Source organism: Oryctolagus cuniculus, chromosome 10 (assembly GCF_051225735.1).
Source record: "Oryctolagus cuniculus isolate XC-2025 breed Fujian yellow rabbit chromosome 10, ASM5122573v1, whole genome shotgun sequence".
NCBI classification, from domain to species: domain Eukaryota; kingdom Metazoa; phylum Chordata; class Mammalia; order Lagomorpha; family Leporidae; genus Oryctolagus; species Oryctolagus cuniculus.
Genome location: NC_142876.1, coordinates 19,196,381 through 19,218,546, shown reverse-complemented (window position 1 = coordinate 19,218,546; position 22,166 = coordinate 19,196,381). Strand labels below are relative to the sequence as shown.

The 22,166-nt window shown below is 48.7% G+C and overlaps 1 protein-coding gene and 1 pseudogene across 5 annotated transcripts in view; both read right to left on the bottom strand.

Annotated features, from left to right (window-relative positions):
* The window catches only part of CCBE1 (collagen and calcium binding EGF domains 1), a 251,702-nt gene that overhangs the window by 63,415 nt on the left and 166,121 nt on the right, over positions 1 to 22,166 (bottom strand). The gene's annotated exons all lie outside the window — the stretch shown is intronic.
* Positions 6,737 to 8,234, bottom strand: LOC127492276 (tubulin alpha-1B chain pseudogene; annotated as a pseudogene).

Genomic DNA, 22,166 nt, shown 5'->3' with positions numbered 1-22,166 from the left:
TGGAGTAATCCAGTAATGGAAGATGTCTATCTCTTCCCACCCCCATAGCCTGTAACTCTTTCAAATACATACATAAATCTTCGGAAAAAAAACCTGGTGAGGTGGTGATGACAACTCTGCTCTTAGGACCAGGTCAAGGTCACTATCACAGGCATGGGTCAGATCGCAGAAGCAGGCTCCTCAGAAAAGGATGCGCTGCGGCCCCCACCTCTGGGGTGCACGCTCTTTCACCCTCACCAGACACAGCCCTTCCCTTGACCTTGGGCTTGCCAACCTCCAGAACCTTGAGCCAAACACATTTCTGATCTCTCTGCCTCATGCAGCCTGTGGTGTTCCACAAAAACAGCATGACACAGATGGAAACACTGCTGACCGCAGTGGGACTAGTTCTCCCGCTTGACCCCAGCCACGTCTGACCTGCTCCCCAGAGCTGACCTCACTTCCTCCTCCTGGAAGCCTTCCCGGAACTGTCCACCAGGAAGGGACTTTTTTTCCCCTGATAACCCATGTTCTATCTGTGCCAGTCTCAGGATGTTTTGGGGGGGGGACCCAACATCAGTGGTTATCCATGCTAGAATCCACTAGAGAAATGTTTAATTTTTTTTCTTGATGGAAAAATATTTATGCCTAGGTTTTTTTTTTTTTTTTTGGACAGGCAGAGTGGACAGTGAGAGAGAGAGACAGAGAGAAAGGTCTTCCTTTTTCCGTTGGTTCACCCCCCAATGGCCACTGCGGCCGGTGTGCTGCGGCCAGCGCACCATGCTGATCTGAAGCCAGGAGCCAGCTGCTTCCCCTGGTCTCCCATGCGGGTGCAGAACCCAAGCACTTGGGCCATAACAGAGAGCTGGACTGGAAGAGAAGCAACCAGGACAGAATCCGGCACTCCGACTGGGACTAGAACCCAGTGTGCCAGCGTTGCAGGTGGAGAATTAGCCTATTGAGCCGCAGCACTGGCCTATGCCTAGGTTTAACCATAGGGCAATTTCAATCTCTGGGGTTGGAACCTGGTATCAACATTGAAAAAAAAAAAAAAAAGCAGCGAGGACTGAGAACCAGGGCTATAATGGTTTTGCAGTTTAAAAAAAAAGTATATTTTTTTTTACAAGGAGGAGACAGAGACACAGGTGGAGAGAGTCCCATTGGTTCACTCCTCAAATGCTCACAACAGCCAAGGCTGGGTCAGGCTGAAGCCAGGAGTCTGGAATTCCATCACCTGTGTCTCCCACATGAGTGGTAGGAACTCAAGTATTTCAGCCATCGTCCATTGCCTCCTAGGGTGGGCAATCAGCAGGAAGCCGGATTGGGATGGGAATCAGAGCAGCTGGGGCGTGCATGAGTTACTCTGATACAGGATGTGGGCATCCCCAAGGGGTACGGAAGCCACTGTGCCCAAAGCCCACACTGTGCACTTTGGGCAGGGCTTTCTCCCCTTTCCCTGCTAAGCTGCTCAACAGCAAGACCTCAGGCCAGGCCTTGCAAGTAAGCATTTCACAAGCGACCACTGCACTCGCGCCTTAAAGTCTAAGCACCCCCGTCCCCCACCTCGGGACAGGCGTGGGGACACACTGTGCCTTTTCAAGGTGAGAGGCCACGTGCAGCATCCTCTGATCATGACAGTGTTCTTGCTTCCCCCAAAGCCCACCATCTCCGCACTCCCACTCACCAGCCTGGGGGAGTGGGCGGTGTGGCTGGTTATCTCCTGCTTTCAATTAGGGAGCCAGATGCCTTTGTGCCTCTCTGGACCCCGGGCCTCGTGAATGGCACACTTTCAATTATCTGTCTAAACAAAGGTGAGCCAGAGGGCAGCACTCAACACTCGCCTGATGAACCTGAGCCCTTGGAATTCTCAAGCTTACACGACTTGTCTTTGTAGATCCAGTTTCTTAAAAAAAAAAAAAAAAGGCACACTAGCTACAAAGCCATAAATTCCATCTCTGCAATGACAAGCGCGCCAGAGCGGAGCTGTTGGAACGTGGTGCTTGTCAGCTGGCGGCGATTGTGTTGCTAGGCTGCTTAAATCAAACAGGCCTGGCTCCCTGGCAGGGACGCAGCCCACGGACCGCAGCCAGCTCTGCGCTGTCCGCCTCTCCCGAGGACGTGTAACATTCTCTATCAGCAGTGAGAGCTAAATCCCCGCGAACAGGATCAGACTGACCAATCTGCGAGCACAGGGCAAGGCAGGGCTGTGTCTCCCCACGTCAGGCTCCGGCTCTGACCTGCTTGTCTTCCTCCGTGGGCTGACCCCGTGCCTCCTACCTCAACTGACCAGGACGAGCCGTGGATGCGGCACAGCCTGCGGCAAGGCCAGCAGCAATGCAGTGAGCCAGGGAGCCAAGTGCCCCTCACTCGGCATCAAGGGCCGTCAGCAGTGATGGAACACACTTTGGTGACAGCCAGCTGCCAGTCAGGTTGCCTGGGGGCAGTGTCAGCAGCTACATCGGCTGTTATTCAGAGTGCATTCTGAATATTATTCTGTTATTCAGAGAGGTTAAGCCACCTGGCCAGGTCACACAGCAAATGACAAGCTGAAATCTGCACCCAGATCCTCCTGACTCCAAAGCCTGGGTTCCTAACCATGCCATCCTAACAAGCCCCGAGTCCCAGGATTGATGCAGGAACGTTTCTGGGATCCAGCTGCCTTCTCCGCCCTGCTGCCTGCCACCTGAGCTCAGCCCCTACAAGCACTCACCCTCATCATTTTTATAGCCACTTAACTCCACTTCCTGCCTCCAGTCTTGCTTCCTCTCCCATCAAACGCAAATATTTAAAAAACACAGCTCTTTTACTACCCCACGTAATGCAATCTTCTTGGCTTACGCTTCCTGTAAGAGCAGTCCAAGTCCTCAGCAAAGCACAAGTGGCTGCGCTCCACCATCCGGGGCTTTTCTCTAGCACTTCCCAGAGGGATCCACTCACACCACACGTCCACACTCTCCTGGAGGGCCTGCATCCTCATGTCTCACTCTCCACCCTTGGGCCCAACCCACAGGATCCCTGGGTGAACGTTGTCTATGCCCCTCAGCCCTCTTGGTTGACTGTCTTCCAAGCCGGTCCACAAGCTCCCGGAGGGCAGGCAGCTGGGTCTGTTCATCTTTGTTCTCTCCCAGCTCAGGACACACTACCCAGCCAACTCCCCCAGTCTCAAAGGTGGGGAAGGATCAAACTTTTGACAACGAAATACATTTGCATGGTGTCTAAGTGAAATTATTTCTTTTTTATTTATTTGAAAGGCAGAGAGAGAAACAGCCTGAAGTGCCCATCCACTGGTTCACTGCCCAAATGCCCCCAACAGCTATGGTTGGGCCAGATTGAAGCCAGATGCCCAGATCTTCATCTGAGTTTATAATGCAGATGACACAGACCCAAGTCTTTGGGCTATCATCTACCGTACCCAGGGTTGATTAGTAGGAAACTGGACCAGAGTGGAGGCAGGAGTTGAGCAGACTCTGATGGGGGACACGGTGGGGAGGTGTCCCACATGGCATCTTTGCCTGTTGCAGCAAAACACCCTCCTTCAGTGTGATTAGTCTTAATCCCATGCTTTGGTCCTACACTTTTATGTATCTCTGGAGCAGCCTCAAGAAATCAGATTCTAGCTATGGCTCTTACAGTCTAGACTTATGCCACTCAGAACTACTTTGCTCAGTAACAGTCATCAGCAGTACCCGATCTTAGAATGTTAAATTTTTTCTCACTTTTTAAAAAAAGATTTATTTATATGAAAAGCAGAGTTACAGAGAGACAACGGCAGAGAGACAGACGGAGTCTTCCATCTGCTGGTTCACTCTCCAGATGGCCAACAACAGCCCAAGCTGTGCTGATCCGAAGCCAGGAGCTCCCTGTGGGTCTCCCACGAGGGTACAGGGTCCCAAGGACTTGGACCATCTTGTACTACTTTCCCAGGCCACAGCAGAGAGCTGGATCAGAAGTGGAGCAGCTGGGACTAGAACCAGTGCCCGTATGGGATGCTGGTGCTGCAGGAAACAGCTTTATCCACTGTACCAAAGCACCAGCCCCACTTCTTTTTCTCTTATTCTAAGTGCAATTTTCTTGATTAACTGAGGATTCTGACTACTGTCCTCACTTGTTTAAGGAAAGGGTTGTGCCTTGGTTAAGTTGACCAAGACGTTGAGTTGTGTGTGCCTCAGAAGTACTAGAGATTTGCATTGTACAGGTCGACTCCCGGACAAATGACAACCAGCTGGACTCTGAGCTGAGCTCCTGTGCTCCCCGTGTGAGATGGAACTCATCTAACCTCTGCCCACCCCTGCGACTTTATTTAGACTGTTCTCTTCCTCCCCATGTCTTCCCTGCATCTCCAATCCAAGTTGGCAGTGACCTCCTCTGTCCCTCGCTCTCTGGGCTACTCACACCTTGTCCAGGTCACCTGGAAGGACACTGCTTTTAAAAGCAAAAACCTGAGGCACCCTCCCTGCCGTGACCCAGATGCATCATGGGCACTGGGAGGTGGAGCCGCCTCTGTGGGCCTTTGCCACCGCACTGCACTGCAAGATGCAGGAGTCAGTTTAGTTGGCCTCGATGATCTCTAAGATTCTTCCAGCTGTAAAACTTCATGGAAAATGCCAGACTCCTTGTTAGTATTTGACACCTCTCTGGTGGCATGGAAGCCACATGCAAATCACTGAGCGTTTAAAACAGATTTGGATGTTTCGATGCCACAGGCTTTATTAACTATACCACAAAATGTTCATCACGATCAAGGTAGGTTACTGTGCTTGCACACGCGCCGAATTCCACACGGGAACAGCTACTTTGGTCGTGATCAGCCAGTGACAACTGAAGACAAAACGCTTTGCATTAGGCACTGCCCGCCCCCTAAAAGAGTGAAAAATAGATGCTCAAATTCCATTCCTCCGAGAATGGGCTTTAAGCAGCTTGACAAGAAAAATAAGACTTGGAGCACCAGCATTTTTCTGATTAAGTTCCACAATTTCATACCTTCTGAAATAATTTATAAAGACATGTTAGAACGAGAACAAAACACAGTCATTCAGTACAAAAGAGAAATGTGGCAGAAATTTAGGCTAAAGAGGTCTCAGAGTTGAACACTGTATTTAGGGCTCGTTTTCCTGGCTGTTGATCATAAAAGGGTGACAGGATGAGTTAGTTTTCATGCACACTTGTACAGCAAACAAGGGCATCCAAAGGGAGTGAGTGTTCCTACCACTCAATATCCCAACCAGAAAGAGAAGGCACAGCACCAACAGGGCAATTCAAGGAGGGGCTGTTTACAAAGGATCTAACAGAAGTATGTGGGTAGGATGCAGGCAAGCCGGGGGGGCAATGGCAGGAACTTGGGGCTGACCAAAACACAGCAGTGGGTACTGACCCGTGTCCTCCTCAATAAACTCATGTCCACCCAGGAGCCTCAGCACGTGACCTTACTTGGGAATAAGCTCTTTGCAGACGTAAATAAGGTAGGGAGTGAGATCAGATCACACTGGGTGAGGGGGACCCTAAGTCCCATGTTTTTATTAGAGACTAAAAAGGACACAGAAATAGAGAACAGCTGGACACATGAAGATGGAGGCAGACGCTGTTTCCAGCCTCCAGATGGATCCAACTCTTAGGACACCTGGATTTCAGACTTCTAGACTACATTACAGTAAATTTCTGCTGTGTTAAGCCATCGGTTTGAGGTCACTTGCTATGGGCAACCCAAACAATCCGATTCACCACTACTACTCCCTAAAGGGAGGAAAGATCTAGAAGTAGGAAAAAAGTTTTTAGAAAGCTTTTATTTAATAAATATAAATTTCATAAGTACAACTTTTGGAATATAGCAGTTCTCCCCCATACTCGCCTTCCCACCCCCAAACTGTCCCACCTCCTACTCCCTCTCCCATCCCATTCTTCATTAAGATTCATTTTTAATTAGCTTTATATACAGAAGATCAACTTAGTATATACTAAGTAAAAATTTCAACAGTTTGCACCCACACAGACACACAAAGTATAAAGTACTGTTTGAGATAAGTTTTGTTGTTAATTCTCATAGTACAACACATTAAGGACAGAGGTCCTACACGTAACTCCTGTTGTTAACAATTGACACTCTTATTTATGATATCAGTGATTACCCGAGGCTCTTGCCATGAACTGCCAAGGCTATGGAAGCCTCTTGAGTCCACAAACTCTGACATTATTTAGACAAGGCCATAATCAAAGTAGAAGTTCTCTCCTCCCTTCAGAGATGACTAAGCTGCAAAGTATGAGCATAAATCTTTGCATCCCACGAAGTGACTGTGGCACTCTCCTCACAAACAAAAGATGGAAAAGACCCAGTTTCTTTCTCCTGTACGGGTCCTCTTATTCCACTGTGTTCAGTGGAGGTTTCTGCCACTCACATCCCTTGGTTCTTTCCTTCTCTTTTATTAAAGATTTATTTATTTATTTGAGAGGCAGAGTTATAGAGAGGGAGAGAAAGAGAGAGATCTTTCATCTGCTGGTTCATACCCCAAATGGCTACAATGCCTGGAGCTGGGACAATCCAAAGCCAGGAGCTTCTTCCAGGTCTCCCATGCGGATGGAGGGGCCCAAGCACTTGGGCCATCTTCCACTGCTTTTGCAGGCCATTAGCAGGGAGCTGAAGTGGAGCAGCCATGGCTCGAACCAGCACCCATATGGGATGCCGGCACTACAGGAGGAGGCTTAACTTTCTACACCACAGCACCGGACTGGGCTTTTTTTTTTTTTTTTTCCTTAAAACCTTTACTTTCAGACATGATGGAAGTATCTTACAGGTACACATGGCAGACAGACATGATCACAGTCGAGTGAAGACAATGCAGCCAGAAAAGCCTAATGGCTATCAGCTAATGTTGAAGCTAAGGTTCAGTGAGTATGACATGCTACAGGGCTCAAAGGAATGGAAAAATCAGTATTCCTCTCCTTCCTCCTCACCCTCACCCTCACCGGAATCCACACCAACCTCCTCGTCACCTTTCTCCAGGGCAACCATGTCTTCCCGAGCTTCAGAAAAATCCTCCTCCTCCACACCCTCCCCCACGTACCAGCGAACATACTTGGCATACATCACATCCAAGTTGTGGTCCATGTGAGGCTAGGCCTCAGCAGTGGCTGTAGTGTTGGCTCAGCATGCACACAGCTCACTGCACCTTGGCTAGGCCTCCACAGGGCACCATAATGGGAGGCTGGTAATTAATGCCAACCTTGAAGCCAGCGGGGCATCAACCCACAAACTGGATGCTGTGCTTGGTCTGATGGCAGCAATGGCAACATTGACATCTTTGGGAACCACATCACCATGGTACAGCAGGCAGCAAGCCATGTATTTACCGTGGTGAGGGTCACACTTCACCATCTGGTTGGCCGGCTCAAAGCAAGCACTGGTGATCTCTGCTACAGAAACCTGCTTGTGGTGGGCTTCTCAGCAGAGATGACAGGTGCACATGTGGCCAGAGGGAAGTGGATGTGGGGTAGGGCACCAGGTTGGTCTGGAATTCTGTTGGATCAACGGGCAGGGCTGCATCAAACTGGAGGGAAGCCATGATGGAGGACACGACCTGGCTAAGACAGCAGTTCAGGTTAGTGTAGGTGGGGTGCTCGACATCGCGGTTTCTATGACAGATGTCACAGATGGCCTCACTGTCTACTATGAAGGCACAATCAGAGTGCTCCAGGGTCGTGTGGGTGGTGAAGATGGAGTTGTAGGGCTCCACCACAGCTGTGGAAACCTGGGAGCTGGGTAGATGGAGAACTCCAGCTTGGACTTTTTGCCATAATCGACAGAGAGGCATTCCATCAGCAGGGAGGGGAACCCAGAACCAGTTCCCCAACCAAAGCAGTGGAAAACCAAGAAGCCCTGCAGGCCTGTGCACTGGTCAGCCAGCTTGCGAATTTGGTCCAGCGATCTCCTTGCCAATAGTGTAGAGCCCGTGGGAATAGTTAGTGGCAGCATCTTCCTTGCCTGTGATGAGCTATTCCAGGTGGAAGAGCTGGCGGTAGGTGCCAGTATGAACTTCATCAATGACCATGGGCTACAGGTTTACAAACACCACCCTGGGCACGTGCTTGCCAGTGCCTGTCTCACTGAACAAGGTGTTGAAGGAGTCATCTCCTTCCCCAATGGTCTTGTTACTTGCCATCTGGCCACTGAGCTGGATGCCATGTTCCAGGCAGTAGAGCTCCCAGCAGGCATTGCCAATCTGGACGCCAGCCTGGCCAACGAGGATGGAGATGCACTCACACATGGTGGCTATGGGTTAGGAGGCGAGGGTGGAGAAGATGGGAACAGATGTCAGGTCCTGGTTACCGAGCCCGACAAGCTAAGAGTTGAGGTGGGTAACGCACTCCCCCCTGCTCTTTCCATCTGACTTTGTGCTTGACTCCAACATCTTTCCAACCAAAGTGCCATTTGCCAGTGGCCCCAGAAAATCAAGATAGCTCATGCACTGTCCAAAGCCAAACCATTGCTGAAAGTCAACCATTGCTTTATAAAACCAACTTCTCCTTTGAAATTACCTTTTTCATCTCCCTACACCCTCTAGGCTTAACCCCTCCAATGCATTCACTTTTCTTCAATATCAAGGCCTGTCAGTGCTAATGTGCTGCCTGCTTCTTTCTCTCCATGTCTACAACTGCCACTATGTGTGTCCAGGCCACATCCACTTTTTGAAAAAAAATTTTTTATTTTTTTGACAGGCAGAGTTAGACAGTGAGAGAGAGGGAGAGAGAGAGAGAGAGAAAGGTCTTCCTTTTTCCGTTGGTTCACCCCCCAAGTGCCTACCACGGCCGGCGCGTTGCGGCTGGTGTGGTGCGCCAGGTGCTTCCTCCTGTTCTCCCATGCGGGTGCAGGGCCCAAGGACCTGGGCCATCCTCCACTGCCTTCCCAGGCCACAGCAGAGAGATGGACTGGAAGAGGAGCAACCAGGTGCCCCAACCAGGACTAGAACCCGGTGTGCTGGCACCGCAGGCAGAGGATTAGCCTAGTGAGCCGTGGTGCCAGCCTGGGCCACATCCACTTATAACCGGATAATGGACAATCTCTAGGTGGCTGGCACCACACCCAGCTCCCCAGCTCTTCCAACCTTGCCATGGCCAAGGCTGTAGTGCTACGCCCATGTTCACATTCTTCAATGACCCCTTTTAAAAAAAGGAATTTCCGGGGATTTTATTATTATAATTCTTTATCCGAGAGAGTGCTCCTATCCTCTGGTCCACTCGCCAAATGTCTACAATGGCTGGGGCTGGGGCTGGGTCAGGTCAAAGTTGGGAGCCAGGAACTCAATCTAGGTCTCCCAATCCCTTCAGCCATCATCACTGCCTCCTAAGGTCTATACCAGCAGGGAGCTGCACTGAAGTGTAAGAGCCCGGGCATTGTAACCACCAGTTTAAATGTCTGTCCTTTCCATGAACTCTGTCTCATGTCCTCTCAGGTCAGGTCCATAATTCTCTCCCTGGCCCATGGGGGTCTTCACTCCACTTTTTCCACCAAGTGTCCACGAGGACCTGGCTGTGGTCAGGCTGTTTTCTCTGCTGTCCTGACCTCACACTGAGCTCCTGCCTCTTACTCATCACATGATGAGATGTTACGTCAACTTCAGACACCAGGGTCCACCGCAAATTAACTGGACTGGAAGCATTTGTCGAGCATCTTACAACACCACGTGCACTCGACATTTCCTGGCATTGGTAAATATACTCGTATATCTGATCATCCTACGTTACCTCTTTCCCTACATCTTTATTTTCAAGATGAACCTACTTGCCATGTGGTATGATAATTGGTGTTTCTCTGGTGCAAGGCAAATGTTACACCACAGAGACCAAGACCTTGGATTTTGGGGTCAGACAGACCCTAGTTAAAATTCCAATTCTTCCAAATACTGTCCATGTGGCCCTGGACAAATTATTTACCTCTTGTCTGTGACTCAGTTTTTATTTATTTTTTAAAGGTTTGTTTATTTATTTGAAGGGCGGAGTTACAGAGAGGCAGAGGCAGAGAGAGATCTTCCATCTGATGTTCAGTCTCCAAATGGTCACAACAGGCAGAGCTGGGCCGATCCAAATCCAGGAGCTTCTTCAGGTCTCCCACATGGGTGCAGGGGCCCAAGCACTTGGGCCATCTTACACTGCTTTCCCAGGCCATAGCAGAGAGCTCAACTGGAATGGGAGCCCCGTGATCTTGAACCGCTGCCCACATGGGATGTTAGCACTGCAGGCAGTGGCTTTACCCGCTACGCCACAACGCCAGCCCTGGTGACTCAGTTTTGTTATCTGTCAAATGGCGGGTTTGAAACCTCAGTGTTTTGTGAAAGGAGAGGTAATCTATATAAAATGTTTAGCAAAGTGCAGGCATAAAGTTAGGCTCTTAATACCAAGTGTGAACAGCATAGCTATGGAACACCTTCAAGGCCAATGAGTACATGTAGATTTTAACACATCCAGCCCAGATGTGAGTAGTGGGTTACATTGCCATTCTCTTTGCTTAAAGTCAACAGTGTTGCTCAGCCACACTGTTCTGATAACAAATACAAAGGAGCTGGTAAATCAGTTTTTCTCAACCACCAAGCCTGGAATCAGTGCTTCCGATTCTGTCCTATGCCCTCAACAGATGCTCTGGGCAACAGCAGGTAATGGCTGTCACATTCTTTACATACTTATCAATATTTTTATGGTTGCCTCTTGGATGTTACTCAACAGTCAGTGCCAAAAGCAACCAACAGGTTATCTATATAAATATGCAAATGTGAATAAAAAATTATATGCGTCTCTGCAGTAGCTGCAGTGGATAGCAATCTAGTCCGGTTGAGAATTTTAATGATCCCACCTAAATATTAACTGCTACTATTTAAAACAAAGCAAAATCCGGGAAATATTTTTATTTTTGTGCGTTCACACACACATGCTCAATACCAAGGATATGCTAACATTTTTATCGTGAACCCAATTAACACAAGAGAACAAAAAAGAGTGAACAACAACAAAGAACTTGGTTCTGAACCAGAACGCCTCACGGACACACACTGGAGCAATGAGACTTTGGACACATTTTGAATCTAGCACATTTCTCAAGTTCACAGCAGCACACCACATCAAAGAGGAACTGCGGAGCCTGTGGCCACCGGCCATATTCATACTGGAGGGGATTAGAACACAAGTATTTCATGTGTGCTCTGCAGTGACCTTCCTGAAATCCACATGGTTTCTTCCCTCGGAAAGGTATTTTTAGACTGAACTGATTTATTGAATGCCATTACTAATGAGCTGGGTGAGAAAGGGAATCGTCGTTTAAGTGACCCGACACATCTTCAAAGCAAGGAGTGGGGACGGCGGCGGGGAATGGAGTGACCGCGCATTTCACTGGCTGACGATGCGGGGCTGCTACAGGGCATTCGCCAACAGCAAAGCCAGTGAACCCGAAGGGAAACGTGAGCCGTCTTCATGGCAGTGTAAGTGCTTCCAACACTGCCGAGTCCAGCGGGGAAAGGCCCCCTTCTTCCCCTGAGGTAGACAAAGCTCCCTCGGATTCTTCGCTGCTGTCGGTTCACTGTCACGTGAATGGCACAGAAACCAGGACCCGTTGTGTTGGGCGTCCCGAGGGAGAGAGCAGACTGGGGACAATCAGTATTTGCCACTCAGACCCTGTCACCTTTCTGTTGGCGCTGCGCTCTTCCTCGGACTGTGACATGATCAGCTAAACGACACACCACGAGCTCACGTAACATGAACCACCTTTTTGCCATCCGGTACTGTGGTACAACATCACATAAGATACACCATTTGGAAGCGTACATCAGTTCAGTGACATCCAGCAGTCACAACACCAAACACTGCCATCTTGTACACATTTTCGTCACCCGAAAAGGAAACCCCGGGCCCAGGAAGCATGACTCTCCATTCCCACTCCCCACTGTCCCCGGCGGGCACTGACCCATGTCTCGGTAGGTTTGCCTGTCCTGGGGAGTTCTTACAAGGCACGGACTGTGAGGCTGTACCTGTATGTCTGGCTTCTTGTTTAGCACCTTGTGCTCAAAGTTCACCCACCCTGTGGCATGTATCGGTTCATCATTCGTTTTTGTGGCCAAATAATGCTCATTTTCAAGATATACTACATTTTATTTTCATTAGTTGAGGGACATGTGTGTTGCTACAAATAACTTTTTAAAAAGTTGTCAGTTAAACTGACAATGAATTTTTTTAAAGATTTACTTGAAAGGTTGAATTACAGAGGAGGAGAAGGAGAGATCTTCTATCTGCTGGTTCACTCCCCAAATGGCCACAATGGTTGGGGCTGGGCCAGGCTGAAGCCAGCAATATGGAACTTCATCTGGATCCCCACATGGGTGGCAGGGGTCCAAGCCCTTGGGCCATTATCCACTGCTTTCTTGGGCACATTAGCAGGGAGCTGGACCAGGAGTAGAAGAAAGTAGGACTCGAACTGGCACTCACATGGGATGCTGGCATCACAGGCAGCGGCTTAAACCACTGCACCACAATGCCAGCCCAGGCAATGGATTCTTTTACTAAAGTACTTCTTTTAATCCACATTGGATTATTTTATCAATGAAAGTACTTCTTTTAATCCTCATTGGACACTATCACACATCACATGGATACATAAGGGAAAACACAACAGACTACTAAGAAATCCTAGAAATGCCATTGCGTACCGAGTCAAACTCCCCTGCATCCCCCCACCCCCCCAGTGTTAGCAGCTACTGGGCTGTGCAGTGAGACCTCCACACCACCAGGAGCACTGCTGATGCAGCATCTAAAATGGACAACCTAGAAGCACTCGAATGCCTGAGGACTGGTCCCCGACGCTGGTGCCTGTGTTTGCTTCCACTCCGAGAACATGGCTGAAGGCATCGGTTCCCACCTGCCCACCACGTCTGGGTTGGCAGGGTTGCTCCAGGGCTTTCCAGCATCTTCAGGACCTTTCTCCTTCTGGCAGCAGAAACCCTGGCTGTTCATGTCTGCTGCCTGTGCACCTGCAGGCACTGGGAACACTACCCTAACTTCTATGGGCTAATCGTGAATGAAAAGTGTGTCCCAGTGTCAGAGAAACTAAAGGGCAAAAGGTGACACATCTCAGAATTGATGGCATCCTTGGGGATTCTAAGTTTCCGCGTAGCAAAGAAAACAATCCACAGAGCGAAGAGGCTAGACAGACTGGGAGAAATGATTTATAAGCTAGTAATGTGACACAGGATTACTATCTGGAATGGAGGAGGGTACTTTAAGAAGTTCACAGGAAAACTGAGTTAAAAGTCAAGTTTGGGGAAGGCACTTGGACTAGCAGGCTTGGGATGTCTGCACCCCATATTGGGGTGCTTGGGTTTGAGTCCCTGATTCCAGTTTCCTGCTAATGGACACCCTGGGTAGGAGGTGATGGCTTAAGTAGTTGATTTTGCCCATATGGGAGACCTGGATTAGGTTCTGAGCTCCTGGATTCAGCCTGGCCTGCCATTGCTGGCATTTGGGAAGTGAGCCAGCCAAGAGGTGTGTGCTCATTTGCTCTCACAATTAAAAAAAACTATAAACATAAGTTTATTTTTGTGTAAAAATTTTGAATCTCAGTTTTATGATACTTGTATATTTTCCGGGAATTTTCTGAAGGCGCCTGGTACATCCACAGGAAATGTAATCAGTGTGTCAAGCAGACGGCTTCACTTCCACATTTGTTACAGCACTATTCAAAGTAGTCAGGGACTCATACTAGGAGCCCATCAAGGATGAACTGATGATGAGAAAGCCAAGCATTGCAACGAAATGTGCTTCATCCACAAGAGAGACTGAAGTCCTGTCATTTGCAGACACATGGGTGGAAATGCAGGTCATTATGTTAAATGAAATAAGCAGACACTCGGAGGCAAGCACTGTAGGTTCTCTCTCACACACAGAGGCTTTTAAAAGTCAATCTGAACCTAGAATAGTGATTACTAGAGACTGGGGAGGAATGGTATTGGGAGGTGGGGCTAAAGAAAGCCCAACAGGCAGAAGTAACAGGTTCCAGGGACTCACAGCTCAGCGTGGTGACTACACACTAATGCACAGTAATGTATTACACGCTGTAGAAAGAGCCAGAAAAGGACACGGTAGTGCTAACTATCTAATTGATCAGTTTACACCACATATGTGTGTTAAAATATGATACTGCACTTCACAAACACGTAGGTTAACAAAAAAAAATAACGAAAGTTAAGCTTAAAAATAAACTTGCGTATTACGTCCTACTTTCAGTGAACTTGGCCTTCTCACAGCTTGTGCAAGGCTCTCCCAGTGCACTGTGGTGCAGAACCACATCCTGCTCCATCTGGAGACACCAACCTTGACCAGATCCACCCAGCACCCGGCTGGCCATGTCTGCCCAGGAGTTGTGAGACACCAGACTGATGTCACCAGTTAGCTATGAGGAGAGGGACTTGATGTTGACTCAATCTACAGCTGTGGTAGCCCTTCGGGGGCCTGGATAAACTAAATAAGCTCAGGAAGATGATCCAAGAGAGGCAGAAAGGAGCAGCCCAGAAGCCATAATGAGACCGTGAACGTGACCTTAGCCCTTCCTTGTCCAATGAGGCTCCAGGGTACTTGGTTGTCTGCAGCTTTTGTGGTTCCTCTGCATGCAGCCATACAGTCAATCCCATATTCACTTGAAGTGGAAGACACAGTTTTTCCTCCCAGCATCCACCAGATCCATGGCGGCAGGAGCTGGACACCCCCCAACCTCAAGTTCAACCACTAGAGAGCTGGAACTGAACAGTGCGTTCCGTATTGCATGTTTCTAGGCGGGACAGGCACGACACACGGCATCCTCAGGTGACACTGGCAGGCTGGGGTCCTCAGTCCACAGTGGGAGTCCTTCTCCCAGGGGCTTTTCTAGACTCCTAATCCTAGACACAGCATGCTTATCCCTAGATGGCAGAAAGCTGGGCTGTGCGTGAGGGTGTAAATGTCAGTGTCGCTGAGAAATGTGCCCAGGGAACAAGTGTCCCTGTGAGACGAAGCACAGCTCTCATCAAGGTGCTCCTGTAATTGTTAGGAGGCTTAAGCATCATACAGAAGCACCTGCTTCCTCTCATCTTTCATCTGGGTCCCATCCTGCACCCACAACCAGAGAGACAGGAGAGGGAGACTCTGGTGTCCCCCAAGCTGAAAGCCTGGGCTCCCACTATGGGACAGGAGAGTTGGGGAAAAAAACTGGTCCTTCCTGCTTCAGAGGGGTGAGGCTCGTCAGTGTAAGAGAACTGAAAGGGGGTGTGGATGCAGGTGCTGGGAACAATGCACAGAGGGAGGCAAGCCCCCAGGTGTCGAGTGCCTTTCCTGTCTGGCCATCCAGGAAGGTTTAAGTTCCTGCTTGGTCATCTCTAAGGTGGAGGCTGGTGGGACAGCAGGCCAGCGTTCAGGTCCATCAGGGAAGAGTAGGCTGTGGGGCAGACTGAGCCGGGGGCACCTTTGGTGGCAGAGGGAGTCTGTGACTCTGCAGGTGACCGAGAAAAGTACCAGAGGCTACACTTCAAGCAGAGAGGGGAGAGCCCCGGCAACATGTAGGTCAGCGCATCCCATCTCACATAGAGCCGCGCACATGCTCACAGACACACGCAGCTGAGACTCATGGCTGGAACTCAACATGGCCTGTCTCCCACCACACTGTCCCACAGGAAGCAAGGAGAGGGCAGAGCCACTCCTCCTCTGGGGCGGCCCGCATGCAGGCCAGCAGGGGGTTCAGGGACTCGTGGAACCCTGCTAAGAACAGCTCAGCTTGAAGGGGCTGGGGTAACCATGACAACAGCAGTAGCACAACCACTCCCACATGGGGGCCAAGGCTTTTTCTTCCCTTCCCATTTTCACACACGTGCCGCCATCCCAAATCTGCAAACTTAGTTTATAAGCTCTTCAGGCAAGGCACCAATTCTGCAACTTCTACAGAAAACTGGAGGTTGGAGAGCCTTATTGCAGAGGTACAAAGCCTATATTAGCGTTAAGGAAATGGGGCTCCCCTTTTGCAGCACCCGGTGCACGGCTGGTGGACAATGTGGCTCACAGCGGTACTGAGTAACTGCCGATTCCCGTGCCTGGGCTCTCAGCAGCCCCCCAGCCCAGCTCCTCACTTGACACACGGCTGTCCCAGCAGGTGGACCTGAGAGCTGCCGTCCCCTGCTTTGATCTGGCACCTCCCTTTCCTGTAGCCCAGCCTTCAACGCAGCCGACACCAGCGACCTCACAGCCGACTCCGACTTGGAAAGCCACGAGTGACATTTTCAGCTGGCTGGGACCTTGAGGTTGGAGCCCTGTGCATGTAAGGGTAGCTGTTGGCTGGAACTTTGTTTTCTATGGAATATTGTCTTCCCTTGGGGAGTTCAGGCATGTTTTCTTCTTTTCAGAGAACTTTTAAAAACAAGACTGCAGCCCTAATCTAAGTGGCATCTGCTGTGCGTAAAGTCTGAGTGCTGAAGCCCTGCCCCAGAGCATGCTTGTCACGGCACAGGATGCCTTTGAGTTTTGATCATGGCACATCCCAGAAAGGTCATCCGTTTTAACAGATACATTTTATGTCGCTTTGGGTACAGTTCCTTAGTTTTTTATTGGTCTTCAATAAATTTCTCTATCCCTATTTCTAATACCCTGGATCCTAGCTCAGATGATGCCCGGGACAACTGAGGGACCAGGTTTAGATACATAGTTCCACTTTCATAGTTGCAAAGCTCAGGAGCAGGAGGCTCCAATATTTTTCTCATTATGAGGAGGAGGAAGAGAGAGAGCGAGCGAGCCAGAGAAGGTGGGAAGAGGCAGGGGAAAGGGAGGATCACTCTTCCGTCCACTGGTTTACCCCTCAAATGCCCTCCATTGCCAGAGCTGGGCTAAGCCCCAGGCCAGGAGCTCCATCTGGTCTCCCACATGGTTGGCAGGGACTCAAATACCTGAGCCATTGTCTGTTGCCTCCCAGGATGTGCATCAACAGGAAGATGGATTGGAAGCAGAAGAGGGACTCCCACTAGGCATCCCAATGCAGGCAAACCTAGCAGCTCTACCCACTGAGCCACAACACTCATTTCTAGACGCTCCAGTTGTTTACTTTTTAAACATGTGCATGTTTAGCTATCTCCAACGATGACTTAAGGCAATGTAAAGTGATGACATAAAACACATGAGAACAAGAGTAGGAAGCAAGGAGGTTCCAGAAAAAGGAAGGAAGACAAAGCTGAACTGGGACAGCAGCCCCAGGAAGTATGCACCTGTCACAACCCATACACTATGACAATTTTGTCTAAAATTTTACAGTTGGCATAATTATAAAATTCTTTTATTTAAAGCCAATTAGTGAGTAATAATAACCACGTGCTTTTTACATTAACATGCAAGTATCTACCACATGCCAACTGTCACACTCAACCTTTTTTCATTTATAAGGGGATTTCCACGAACAGCCTTGAGCCCCAATTTGTTCATATGAAGGAGTCTTCAAAAAGTTCGTAGAAAATGCACATCATGAGAAAACTATGCATGGATTTCAAGTTTTACACCAAAATGAGCTTACCCTTAATTCTATTTTTCTACCCACATTTTTAAGTAGCTTGGTAAGGGATATCGATTCCAAATTTGGGCTACAAAGGTTCTCCTCTGTCTGGGGCCTCCCAGGGTTACTGTTTCAAGTTTCTGAGACCAGCAGCTGCTGTCTGGTTCTAAGCCTGCACAGTAGCCCTTTTGCACTCTCAACATGCTCTCCTGAGCTCAGAAGATCAAGGTAATCTTTAAGTTTGGTGAAAACCAATTAAATGTAAAAAAATGATCTTCGAGGAACAAAATAGCATCTTAAATATTGTCCTGGCTTACCTCCAACTCTTAGCCTTAAAAGATCATACTCACTGGGGCAAGCACTCAGTGAGGCGTAGTGGGTAAAGCCACTGCCTGCAGTGCTGGCATCTCATATGGGCACTGGTTTAGTTCCGGCTGCTCCACTTCTGATACAGCTCTGTTATGGCCTGGGAAAGCAGAAGACAGCCCACATCCTTGGGCTCCTGTACCCATGTGGGAGACCCAGAAGAAGCTCCTGGCTTTGGATTGGCATAGCTCTGGTCATTGCTGCCAATTGGGGAGTGAACCAGTGGATGGAAGAGACCTCTCTATCCCCTCTCTCTTCTCTCTGTAACTGTCAAATAAATAAATTTTTTTTTAAAAAAAGTCATACTCAGAGGCAGGTGGTAGAGGAGGGAAGCTGAGGTGTCAGCCTCTTGGTTCAATTCCTGCCTCTTCCTCTTCCCTGCTATCTATGACTTGTTCAAGCTGGTCTCCGAGACTCAGCTTCCTCATCAGCAAAAGAGGTCTAAGACCCACTTTACAGGTTGAGGAGAGGAGAGAGGGGATAAGGCAAGCAAAGCTTTAAACAAGAACCTGCTGGGTCCAGTGTCATGGCAGAGTGGGTTAAACTGCCACCTGCGACAACAAACCAGAGTGCAGGTTCAAGTCCCAGCTGCTTTGCTTCTAATCCAGCTCCCTGCTGCTGCTGCTTCTGGGAATTAGAGGAAAATGGTACAAGTACGTGGGCACCTGCCACCCACGTGGGAGACTGATGGAGTTCCAGGTTCCTGGCTTCCACATGGCACAGGCCTGGCTGTTGAGGCCACTTGGGGCGTGAACCAGCAGATGACAGACCTCTTTATCTCCTATCACTCTGAATTTCAAATAAATAAATCTCTAAAATTTTTTTTCAAAACATTTGCCAAATCTTCGCACTAAGTAAACATGGGTACTTTTCCTTCTTATTAACTTTGCAGAGCAAATCCTCCCTTGTTCATAGAAGCTGTGTTGCCAAGGAAAGGGAACAAGGACACAAACTTTCCTCTTCAAAAAGACCTTTGCCTCCCTCCTGCTAGGAAAGCAATTATCTGCAAGTCTTCATTAAAGCTGAGGGATAGGAGTCAGCCAGTGAAAATGAGGAGGGCCAGCAAACACAGCAAGCGGCCGAGAGTAGCTGCCAGTGGTTGCTGTTGCAACTACTTCAAGGTTGGACATGAGTCATTAACATTCCACTGCCAGGGAGTGAGATGCCTATGCCGAAAAGAAGAGCTGGAGTCACTAGGGCTTATCTGTGTTTATCCTCCTGTTACGACTCATTTTCAGGGTCTGTTTTTCTTCTTTGGAGATGATTTGGCTCATTACCATGGACCTTCCTGGCTTGTGCACCACATTTCTACTTAATTGGTGTTCACGGTAGGACCGGGTTCCTAAGACTCCAGACTCTTCAGAGGCCAGCCCCCAGCCCTCTGGGCTTTAACAGAATGGCAAGAGTGCAGGAAATCCCACAAGGTGGCTGAAAAAAATCGCAGCAAACATGGACAATGGGTAAGGATCAGTGATGGGTGTGCATAGCACCATGGGCTCCATGGTCTTGGTCTAGACTCAACGTTTATACTTGGGTCTCCCTTAGAAAACACCGTGTGACCTTTTTTCCCATTGGCATCCCATCTTGAAACAAAGCAAACACTCCTTAAGCTTCGCAGTGTCATCCAGCTCACTTGAATACTGCTCCCCTCCAGCCCTGGCATTTCCCTTCTTATCCACAAATTTAAACCACACAAAAGCATATGAATTAAGAATACACTTTTCCCACGTTGATGGGACAGGTCACTGGAGAAAAAGTTCTGGTGTCTCATAGAATCATAGAAGTGAAATGACTTGTATTTCCTCATTTTTTAATAAGTGGGGGCTGAGAATGATGAGCTCCTCTTGAAGAAAAGAAGCTGAGAGAACGAGGCATCAATCTGGTGTTCATCATAGTGAACTCATTCATGGATGAATCACAAACATGCTACCCTTCTACAGCATTTTATATTATTGCTACTGGTATTTATACTATTCTTTTGGTAAAGAACCTTGCCTGGTATATGGAATTCTTGGAATATTCAATTTATCTACATTGAGGTCAAAATTCCCCTTTATTTGGAAACAAAGAATTTCCATCTGAGACTTTGTATATTTACAAGGGTAAGTCTCAGGGAGAGCTGGTCTGTTTCTATGTCAGATACACAGTTAACATTGAAAGGCATCCTGTGATGGTTGCCCTACATACACCCTAAGCCAAAGATCAGAGGCTCCCTGGCACACATGCCATTATGTTGCTTTTGGCCAGTCAAGTAGAACTGGGTCCCCATACCCTCTGGCTGTAAGAAGCCCCACTTTATGATCTAGAGGATGTTGTCTTGGTGAAGCCACCTCATTAGTTCTATCCCTTGCTTCCTAGACTCACCTCTAAGTCTGACTTAAAAGCAGGTGTTTCTAACAGTGAGGAGGCAAAGCAGCACCAGTCTTCCTGGTGGTCATGAGCAGTTTGATTGGCAAGGGTTCAAGGCCATCATCACTGTGGGTCACATCCTTTGCATTTGGAAAAGACAACCGAAGATCTTCCTGATCACTCAACACAGTCAGGTAAGCTACAGAGTTCCAAGGATCAGATTTGTCCCAGGGACAGCATGTCCAAGATTACTGGGCACAGTGGTGTGAGTCCCCTCTCCTGGTCACTGTCCGTGGTTCTGAACCCAGCAGGGTGCTTCTCTGCCAAGCTAGGGCACCAAGCAACTTGTACCTTTGATGAATGTGACAGGGAAGGAAAATCTGGCTTGGGTTTGGACATAGGGTAGTATTCATTGTTACTTTTTCAGGCTGTACTCTGTGGCAACCACAGAACTCAGTAGGTAGCTACAGTTTTTTCTTCTAAAAATGCTTATTAGAACATTTTAACGGACACAAAAACGATAAAATTTATGGAGTACCATGTGATGTTTTCATGCATGTGGGTAACAAATGCTTTGACGTAGGTTCAAGATTAAGAGAACAGACCGTTCGGAATGTAGCTATAAACATAATTTTCCCTCACTTGCTTGCTAATGGGACATCTGGATCAGGCCCTCGAATTCACTTTTGTCTTCAGCTGTGACTCCTGTAGATCGAGGCCGTGGGTTAAACTTGCCCCTTCACTAGGCAGGGAGAGGAGGTGGTGGTGGTGGTGGTAGCTCCCATTCTAGTAGCACAGGGCTTTGTTTACGTGGCCCAAGGATGCAGCAAGCATTAACTTCCAAGGAGACCTGCCACGGCAGACACTATGGGCCACACCCAAGCCACTCCACCCTCATGCTTTCAACAGCCAGCATCTCTACACTTTGCCTCCACTCTTCTAGCAGTGCTGTCCCAAGCGAGAAAGAGGGAAGTGCCAGGGCATTAACACGTCTCTGGCAGCAGCCCTGGACCGAGGACAAACAGCTCTGTGGCCCCCTAGCCCTCTTTTACATTACTCCCACAGTTTCCATTTGGATTAAACTCCAATAACCCGTGGTGGTCACTTCCTTTTAATAGAATGCACCCTCTACTGGCTGCTTGTCTGCTCACTTCCTTTCCAAATAAACTGCACACTCATATTTAAATCTGTCTCAATGCTGCTTCTTGCGATATCCCAACTAAAACCTACAGCCAAGTATGCCTATGTTGGTAAAGACAGCACTTAGCACTTAGAGCAGACCAGCAGATTTCCTTCCACTAAGCAGGCTTCTCCCTTTTATTTTTTTTAAGATTTATTTGGAATGCAGAGTTGCAAGGGTGGGGAGGAAGGGAGGGAGGCAGAGACAGAGATCTCCCATCCACAGGTTTGCTCCCCTGATGGCCATGATGGCTGGGGATGGGCAAGGCTGAAGCCAGGGGCCTGGAGCTCCATCCAGGTCTCCCATGTGAGTGCAGGGGCCCATGTACTTGGGCCATCTTCTAATGCTTTCCCAGGCATATTTACAGGGAGCTAGATGGGAAGTGGAGCATCTGGTACTAGAACCGGTGCTTTGGCAGCTATGCCACAATGTCAAGCCCCATCCCCACATTTTTTGCAAGATTTCTCCCTGGGTCTCAGTCATTGTCCAGCTCTTGGGGACCTCCACTAAGAGCTTCAGCTCAGTACTAGCTCTGGGGTCCTTGAACTCATTCAGAAAGGTGCAGTCCTAAGAGGACTGAAATAAAAGTGGAAGGAGAAAAACAGACACCATGAAGCTGCCAAAAATCCTATGCAGATGCTCCTTAATGTACAGTGAGATTAGATTCTAAAGCTAAAAATATTTTAAAGTAAAAAGCACATTGAGGGGCCAGCACTGTGGCATAGCAGGTTAAGCCACCGTCTGTAGTGCCATCCCATATAGGCACAG